The 9,604-nt window shown below is 47.3% G+C and overlaps 1 long non-coding RNA gene across 1 annotated transcript; it reads right to left on the bottom strand.

Moving 5' to 3' along the window:
- Positions 1–1,975: 1,975 nt before the first annotated feature.
- Positions 1,976–5,621, bottom strand: LOC140600011 (uncharacterized). Its single transcript, XR_012003185.1, has 2 exons — positions 4,314–5,621; positions 1,976–4,012 (listed from the first exon to the last, which is right to left on the bottom strand). It is a non-coding gene; the product is annotated as an uncharacterized lncRNA (long non-coding RNA).
- Positions 5,622–9,604: the final 3,983 nt, after the last annotated feature.

The following is a 9,604-nucleotide window of genomic DNA, read 5'->3' as shown; positions in this document are numbered from 1 at the left end:
GAGGGAAGTGAAGAAATAGGAGCTGATTGATACAGAAGAAATGGTGAGGCCGTCGAAGTGGAGAGCTTGACAAGGTCAAGGAGAACATAATCCCAGAGTAGGATGTTTGAATTTGTGATTTAGGAATTGGTGCAATTTCTGGTGGTTACCAGAAATAGAGTCCTTTCTTTCTTTTTATTTTTAAAAAAATTTTTTTTTTAAGAGAGAGAGAGCATGCGGGAGGGGGTTGGTGGGCAGAGGGCAGAGAGAGAGAGAGAATCTTAAGCAGGCTCCACATCCAGCCACTGGGCTCAATCTCATGACCCTGAGACCACGACTTGAGCTGAAATCAAGAGCCAGATGCTTAACCGACTGACCCACCCAGGCGACCCTGATAAATTTTTAAATTTTGTTTCAGTGTAATTTATTGATTTTTTTGTTGTCGTTGTTAATGAATTTTGTCCCATTTACAAAAACTCTGCCCACTCCAAGGTCACAAAACTATTGTTTTCTTATAGAAGCTTTCTGATTTTAGCTTTTGTGTTTCTGTATATGATGTATATTAAATTAATTTGGGGGCCTGCTATGAGCTAGGGCTGGGGTTCATTTTTTCCATATAGTAATCTGGTTGTTTCAGCACCTTTTGTAAAATAACTCATATCCCATTGAATTCCTTTGGCAACTTGTTAAAAATCAATTAACCTTACATGCGTGGGCCTATTTCTGGATTTTCTATTCTTTCCATTTATCTCTTTGTCTGTTCTTATGCCCATGCCATTTTATCTTAATTATGTTAGTTTTATAATATCTTAAAGTTAGGAAGCAAAAACTGTTCCTTTTCTAGATTGCTTTGGCTATTCTAAGTGCTTTTTCTATTTTTATGTAAGTGTTCAAACCAGCTTATCAATTTCTACAAAAAAAATCTACTGAGATTTTGTTTGGGGTTATATTTCTATAGAACAATTTGGAGAGGATTCACATCTTTTTTTTTTTAATTTTTTTTTTTTTTGTATTTATTTATGATAGTCACACAAAGAGAGAGAGAGAGGCAGAGACACAGGCAGAGGGAGAAGCAGGCTCCATGCACCGGGAGCCCGACGTGGGATTCAATCCCGGGTCTCCAGGATCGCGCCCTGGGCCAAAGGCAGGCGCTAAACCGCTGCACCACCCAGGGATCCCGAGGATTCACATCTTAACGATGTTGAGGCTTTGGACCATGAACATGGCATATCTCCCCATTTACTTAGATTTTTAATTTCTCCTCACAATACTGTATGTCAAGGTAGAGGACTTGAATGTCTTTCGTTAAATTTATTCCTAAGTATTTTATATTTTTGATGTTACTGTGATTGGTAACGCTCTTAAAATTTCATTTTCCAATGTCTCATTACTGATACATAGAGACAATTTTGTATTATGACCTTATATCCTATGACATTGGTAAATTCACTTGTTCTAGTATCTTTTGTTTGTCTGAGGATAGAGCGTTTTAATTATTCACCTCAATATTTATGCCTTTCATTTCTCTAATTTTTGCCTTATTACATTGATTCTTATCTCTAGAACAATGTTGAATAGCAAGGGCAAGAGTAGACATCCCGCCTTGCTCCCATTCTTAGGGAGATAAGAGCCAGTTTTTATATCTGTCTTACTTCTCCTACGTAACAGTAAGATCATCCAGAGTAGTAATCATGACTTATCCATAGTCGTGTCTCCACCATGCTTGACATAGAAAAGTTTCTGGCATGTAAGAAGAATTTAATAAACATTTATTGATATATTACCTGAATGACGGATGGTGGAAATGCCTCAGGACCTCTGTTTTGAATCCGGCCACATTTGGTGCTGATCTCTTAAAATGAAGTGGCAGCTTATAGACAGCCACTGATAAAAAAATTTTTTTAAAGACTTAATAGCTTCATATGTTGGACCCTGGCTCACGGGTGCCAACGTGTCCCGATGGACGCCCCAGAGACTCAGACCCCAGACAGGCAGATGCAATTAGCGAGAGGGTTTATTGAACGTTTGCGTAAACGGGCTCTCTGCCTCCGAGGAGGAAGAGAGCCCCGATTAGCAATTACAGGTATCTTTTAAAGGTAAAAGAAAAAAAACCCGCTTAAAGACAAAAGAACCGCGGGAGTCGCATAGCATTCAGGTTACCGATTTCTCAGAAGGTCAACATGAACCTATTCAGGGACATTCCAATCAGGGTGTGGGGGGAAATGGTTCTTATCACAAACAGAATGCTTTTTGTTGCTAAAACTTCAGGAAGGCACCTGGATGGGCTGCCTCTGGATTAGGGCTGATCCTACTTACAGGGGGGGTTTCTTCATTCCCTCCTCTTTGTTTGGGCTGATTTTAACCTTAAAATCTTAGGGAACATTTATTTTTTCAGTTTGGAGGGCCTGACATTGTTGAGTTAATACCAGAGCTTGGGTAATAGACAATCTTTCTCAGATGATCTCGAGCAGCCGGTTGAGGATGCAGGGGCCGAAAGTTAGCAGCAGGAGCAGGATAACTAGAGGGCCCATAATGGTAGAGATTAGGGTGGTCATCCAGGGAGACTGGTTAAACCAGCTTTCAAACCAGCCCTGCTGGGCCTCCTGGTCCCTTTGTCTTTTATTTAGCCTATCCCTGAGTTTGGCCATGGAGTCCCTGATGACTCCAGAATGGCCTGCATAGAAACAGCATTCCTCTCCCAGGGCCGCACACAGTCCTCCCTCTTTCAGGAATAGTAAATCCAAGCCTCTCCTGTTTTGAAGTACTACTTCTGAGAGTGAGGTGAGGGACTGTTCTAACTTAGAAACGGACTGCTCTAGTGCCCGTAGATCCTCATCTACAGCTGCCTGGAGTTCTAGATAACGTCGTGAGCCCTGGATCAGAGCAGCTGCGCCAGTACCCACCCCAGTAGCGACCCCTAGTCCCAACATAATGGCTAGGGTTAGGGAGACAGGTTCGCGCCAAAAACGGGTGGGATGTTCATTATACTGATTTTCTAGAGTTTCAGCAGGGTGATAGAACATGATCTGCACCATGACACAGAAGTCGTTTGAGCTATTTAGAACCTTAGCTGACACACAGGGGGTGAGGCCTTTGTTGCATGCCCACCAAGTTCCCGGCTGGGGCTCCAGGTAAGAGTCAGTCCCTAAAATCGGGGCGGTAGTATTGCAGAGTTCCTGGTAACCCCGGGTGAGTATAGTTAGCCTTGACAGTGATGTAATCCCAGGAGGAGGAGGGCCTCCCATCCTGTGTCTCCCGTAGTCTCGCACCCCCAATTTTTACAATAGAAGTGTTCCCCCCCTCCACAGGTGGGATTTAGCCTGAGATCTCTGTGGTACTCAGGACAGACATAAAAGGAAAGAGTGCTTAGCATGGCCCTTCTGTCAGGCGTGCCACATTCTCCCCATGGGTCTAATCCCAGTCGCCCTGGCTTTCTCGGTTGGGGGCCCTAGAGGTGTCGAAGTATCCCTCTAGGTCCCATGGGCTGGGGGCCCCTATGGTTAGCTTACATAAGTCAGGATATAGGTTAGGCCACCAGGTTCCCACGGGAGCAGTCTTAGTTATGGACCAGACCTCGTCACCCCCAGACGTTAGTACCTGCCAGGTTAACCTTCTGGGGGCATGAGGGTTACCTTTGGCGGGGGTGAAGAGCGCTAGGAGAGGTAGGAATATAACAACTCTCATTGAACAATTTTTGAAAGTCTTATCTTGAGCGGGTTTTGGGTGCGGTGAAGCTTCCATTGGAGTGGCTCGCCCGGTCCGTCCTGGCTGGCGTCAGCGGTGCTTGTTGATGGGGCGCGCTTGACGTGTGAGGCGTGGACCCAAGCAGCAATACCGTCTACTTTTAGGGCGGTTGGGGTGGTCAGTAGTACAGTGTATGGGCCCTTCCAGCGGGGCTCAAGCGTCCTGGACTGATGTCTCCTGACGTAGATGGAGTCACCGATCTGGAACAGGTTGTGTCTCTGGGGCGGTAAACAGCTGCAAGGGGTTTCCAGATCTGGCGCTGGATAATCTGGAGCGCCTTTAGCCTGTCCTGTAAACCGGGAGTGTTAGCAAGAGGGTCAATAGCAGAATCTAGTAAGTCCGTTACTGGTGGGGGACCTCCATAGAGAATCTCGTAAGGAGTTAGCCCATGGCACGGGAGTGTTCCGGACTCGGAACAGAACCATAAGGAGGAGTTGGACCCAGTCTCTAGTGCCAGTCTCCAATGTCAATTTGGTTAGGGTCTCTTTAATTGTTCTATTCATTCTTTCTACCTGCCCTGAGCTCTGGGGTCTGTATGCACAATGTAATTTCCAATTTATCCCCAGTAATCTGGCCACCAACTGACTTACCTGGGAGACGAAGGCGGGGCCGTTGTCCGACCCTATTACCTTGGGCAGTCCAAACCAGGGGAAAATTTCTTCTAGAATTTTCTTGACAACCACCTGGGCAGTTTCTCGTTTGGTGGGGAAGGCTTCTGTCCATCCTCCTGTGGGCCTAGTGCAGCGGCTCGTGCTGTTTCATCGGCCATCCTGTTCCCCTCTGCTACTGGGTCGTTGCCTCGCTGATGCCCCGGACAGTGAATTATCTACCACGGCCGCCCCGGCTTTACGTTCACCATTTCATAGAAAGCTACTCCCCTCGGTGTACCAGGTTGCTTCAGCATCTGGCAAAGGCTGGTCCGTCAAGTCCCCTCTGGTGCCATGGACCTCGGCTAGGATCTGGTGGCAATCATGCATTAGCAGGGAGGAGGACTCGGTTTCTGGAAGCAAGGTGGCCGGGTTTAGGGATGTAGCTGTTCCGAACCGTATCCGCTCAGAATTCAGTAACATGGCCTGATAATGGGTGACCCGAGCGTTTGAGAGCCATCGATCAGGGGGCTGGCGGATGACTGTCTCTATGGCGTGGGGGGCCACCACAGTGAGGGGTTGGCTGAAGGCCAACTTATCTGAATCTTTTACCAGGACTGCCACAGCCGCTATTATTCGGAGACCTGGGGGCCATCCTGCAGCCACGCTGTCTAATTTTTTGAAAAGTCTGCCACGGGCCTTTTCCAGGAGGAGGCAGTTTCCCAGTTTCTGAGTTAGGACCCCTTTGGCTATTCCTTGGTGTTCATCAGTATATAGCGCAAATGGCTTGGTTACATCTGGGAGGCTCAGGGCAGGGGCGGTCAATAAGGCCCTTTTTTATTTTGTCAAAAGTCAATTGTTGCTCCTTTCCCCAGTGGTAGGGGGTGTTGGATTTCGTGAGAGGATATAGGGGAGCCGCCAGCTCTGCAAACCCGGGTACCCAGAGGCGGCAGAACCTGGCACTGCCGAGGAACTCTCGTAGCCCTCTGGCATTAGTGGGTGCTGGAATCAGGGCTACAGCCTTTTTGCGGCCTTCCGTCAGCCACCTCTGGCCTCCTTCCAGGAGATATCCCAGATAGGTCACTCGTCTCTGGCCTATTTGGGCCTTTTTGGCGGAGGCCCTATACCCCAGTCCTTCCAGTCTCTCGAGCAGGGCCCCCGTACCTTTTACACAATCCTGTTCTGTCTTAGCCGCTATGAGCAAATCATCCACGTACTGCAGGAGAACGAGGTCCGGATGGCCAACTCGGAATTCTGCCAAGTCCTGATGCAAGGCTTCGTTGAACAAGGTGGGGGAGTTTTTGAATCCCTGTGGTAGCCTTGTCCAAGTGAGTTGTCCTGAGAATCCCGTCTCAGGATCTTTCCATTTAAAGGCAAAAATAGGCTGGCTTTGAGAGCTTAACTTTAGGCAAAAGAATGCATCTTTTAGATAGAGGTCAAGGGTCCTTCTGCCTCAGTTAAAACTGAATGTTGAGCTCCCGTAGCAACCAGGAAGGTCACTGGTTGGCCCCCCACTTTAAGGGTTATCTGAGGCTCGGGGGGGGGGCCTCCTGGCCCTGACACCCCTAATCTTCATCCTCTAGGGACAGAACGGGAATGGGCTTCTTCTTAGGTCCTTGCGTTTGGCCCTTCTTTGGACAATCTTTAACCCAATGTCCTTTTTCCTTGCAGTAGGCACACTGGTCTCGTTCAACCCGTGGTTTTCTTTTGTCTCCCAGGTCCTTACTCTGTCCTGACTTACTCTGCCCTGAGCCCTGTACTATGGTGGCCAGCATCCCAGTCAGTTCTTTATTGTGTTTCCTCTCTCTCTCTCTAAGTATACATACGGTAGCCCTCCATTAATCTTTCCAGAAAACCTGCTGGCATCTCATCTTTTCCCTGCACTATAGCACGTACCTTTGCCAAATTGGTGGGGCATCGCCCTGCCCCTTTGAGACCCGCTAGGAGTACCTGGCGATAGAGACGGAGCCGCTCCTTACCAGCAGCAGTGTCGTAGTCCCAGGTCGGGCGAACCAAGGGGAAAACATCCTCGATTTCATTAGGCAGCTGGGTCAGCCTCCCATCCGCCCCGGGGACGTTTTTCTGTAGATGCGCGGTCTCTCCTCCGTGGTGAGGAGAGTCTGCAGGAGCTGATCAGGGTGCCCGCTGGGTCCTGGCTGAGAGACCGGGGCCTTCACCTGCAAGATAATGTCAATATTAAAAGTTCCGTTCCTGGGCCACCCGACGTTGAAAGCCGGCCACTCTGAGGAGCAGGTGACCCATTTTTGTCTTCTGACTTCGACCGAAAGGTTGTGTGCCCGGCCGGCGACTTCTTTCCAGTGATCTAGAGCGAGGCTTAAAGGGGTGGTTACAGTTTGCCCCGCGGGTGTAGAAAAGAGGTGAGCGGGGAGGAGGAGGACAGGAGGAAAGACACAGAACAGACAGACGTACACGAATGACAGGACTGGCGCGGCGGATTCGGATGGGAGCGGTCGCAAACAACGACCCGGGCTCCGTTCCTCTTCCAGACCACTCCGGAGTCCGACTCCGGAGGGGGACCAGGGGTCTCGGGCACGTCTGCCTCCCCCGCTGGTCCAAATACAGAGTACAGCGTCCTGCAGGCACAATACAGACCCGGCACAATACAGACCCGGCCAGTCAGACAAACGGACGAGACAGATATGACAGTTAGCGAGCTCGGTCTTACCTCCTACCGGTCTTAGGATTGAGCCTGGGGCGTCTCAGATCCCGGACGAGCCCCCAAATGTTGGACCCTGGCTCACGGGTGCCAACGTGTCCCGGTGGACGCCCCAGAGACTCAGACCCCAGACAGGCAGATGCAATTAGCAAGAGGGTTTATTGGACGTTTGCGCAAACGGGCTCTCCGCCTCTGAGGAGGAAGAGAGCCCCGATTAGCAATTACAGGTATCTTTTAAAGGTAAAAGAAAAAAAAACCCGCTTAAAGACAAAAGAACCGCGGGAGTCGCATAGCATTCAGGTTACGATTTCTTAGAAGGTCAACATGAACCTATTCAGGGACATTCCAATCAGGGTATGGGGGGAAATGGTTTTCTTATCACAAACAGAATGCTTTTTGTTGCTAAAACTTCAGGAAGGCACCTGGATGGGCTGCCTCTGGATTAGGGCTGATCCTACTTACAGGGGGGGTTTCTTCACATATTGTGAGTTTTATGCAAGTATCTTGTTAGAATATCTAGATACATCCTGGGGAAAGTGATCATTTTGACCAGGAGGCAACGTAAGACACATTGCATTGAGGCAGGATCGTTGAACTCAATGGTCCAGAAAGAATTCTTGAGACATTTTATGGTGCCAAAAGGTGTTTTTATTATTGCATGGGGACAGGACCCATGGGCAGAAAAAGCTGTCCCTGTGACTGATTATATGGGGTTTTCTATCCTATGGAGGTGAATGTGACGTTAGGGACAAGGAAATTGAGTCTATAGGCTCCTGGAGATCTGATTATTATTAAGATTGTGTTTTTCTTATAAATCATTAAGACGGTGACAAACTATAGTCGAGTTTCATATCCTACATGACTTCGATCTTTATTAGCTGACCATTTGTTTTTCCCCTGCCTTTGTTCTTAGGCAGCTACCAGTGCCTGAAGAATGTTATCTATCGTGTATATATATAGATATATAGTAGGGACAGGGGGTCTGCAGGGTGTCAGGTGCGTTTTGCCCTCCACTCTCATCAGCATTACTCTGACTCTGAAATTCTAAGCACACAAAGAACTGTTGAAAGTAGTCAGAATGTTCAGGTTCACCAACTGTGAGCCCCAAATATGCAAAAAAAGAATAAAAACTGGAAAACTAGAATTTGTGGGAGAATAGATTCATCCATCTTACACTTATCCACTAAGTACTGTTATCAGAGTGTTATTATGCTGTGCCCAAGATCGCGAATCCAAGAAACCACCAAGGAGCCGACACCGATGCAAACACACGAGGGTTTATTTACAAGCTCAAGCTTGCGTCCAAGTGTACCCGACACAGCGGAGCAGGGACTTGGACCCCGAGGTGGGTTTCAGCTTAGTTTTAAGGACTGGTCTAGGGGACCTCCCGAAGGGGTGGAGCAATTCCTCAAGTTCTGTTTACATTTTGATATGGGGCCTTCAAGGGCATTGAGCTCTGTTCTTATTCTAATAGGGGCTTCCTGCCCTTGGCTTGGGCTCTGTTTTTATTCTAATATGGGGCTTTCTAGGTTAAACTGTAAACTGTTTTCTTCCTGTAACTGAAGTAAGGTAAAGTTGAGCTCTTATTCACAGGGGCCTGGGATGGCTGTACTTGTGCTAACGCTGAACTTAAAGTGGAATGGCCTTAATTTTCTCAGCCTCCACAATTAAAGCTTTGTCATCAGGTTCAGCAGCAACTGTTGATTCAAAACTTTTGGCAAAACATTAAGTAATAATAAGGTCTACCAATTATTGAGAACTTATGCCAAACACTGTGCTAAGAGACAAAATACCTTATGTCATGTCATCTACCTACACCTGGTAGTAGGCATTGCACCCATTTTACACATGAGTAGATTGAGATTAAATTACTGTTCCCAAACACACAGCTCCTCAGTGCTAGAGGCAAGACTCAAAACAGATTCTAAGTCCATAATATGTGAACTCTACCTCCAAATCCCATGCCATGGTGACGGGGCATCCTGGCCACTCTTCTCCAGACTGCCCTGGAAACTGGGCTCTGAGTAATGAGATCAAGGATCACACCAGTGTGTCACTACTGTGATCCAAAATCTAGACTAGCGCCTCACACTAAATTGGCATTCAGCCAAATTTTGTAAGTGAAATGACATGCTTTCCTCGTGAATCCCAATCATGACCATGATATTTGTCTGTTTCACTTATTAGTAATTGAAATTTTTTAAAAAATATTTTATTTATTTATTCATGAGAGACAGAGAGAGAGAGAGAGAGGGAGAGGGAGAGGCAGAGACACAGGCAGAGGGAGAAGCAGGCTCCACAAAGAAGCCCGATGACATGAGACTCGATGCTGGATCTCCAGGATCACACCCTGGGCTGCAGATGACGCTAAACCATTGAGCCACCCGGGCTGCCCTGAAATTTCTTTTTTATTGAAAAAATCTACTCTAGTGCTGAATTCACCCATTTCTTCTGGGAATTCCAGGTAGCTTATCAATTTTTGTTTTATGTTATGAAACTCTGTTGAAGCAGCTTTCTAGAAATTTAAGCATTTTAAAAGCTCTCTAGAGACCACTTTACTCTTGAAGATGCTTTTTGTCTTACAGTCTGTTTTATTGTTATTGGGGGTTTTTTTGAA

The sequence above is a fragment of the Vulpes vulpes genome, chromosome 8 (genome assembly GCF_048418805.1).
Source record: "Vulpes vulpes isolate BD-2025 chromosome 8, VulVul3, whole genome shotgun sequence".
NCBI classification, from domain to species: Eukaryota; Metazoa; Chordata; class Mammalia; order Carnivora; family Canidae; genus Vulpes; species Vulpes vulpes.
This window is presented reverse-complemented; position numbering and strand designations above follow the sequence as displayed.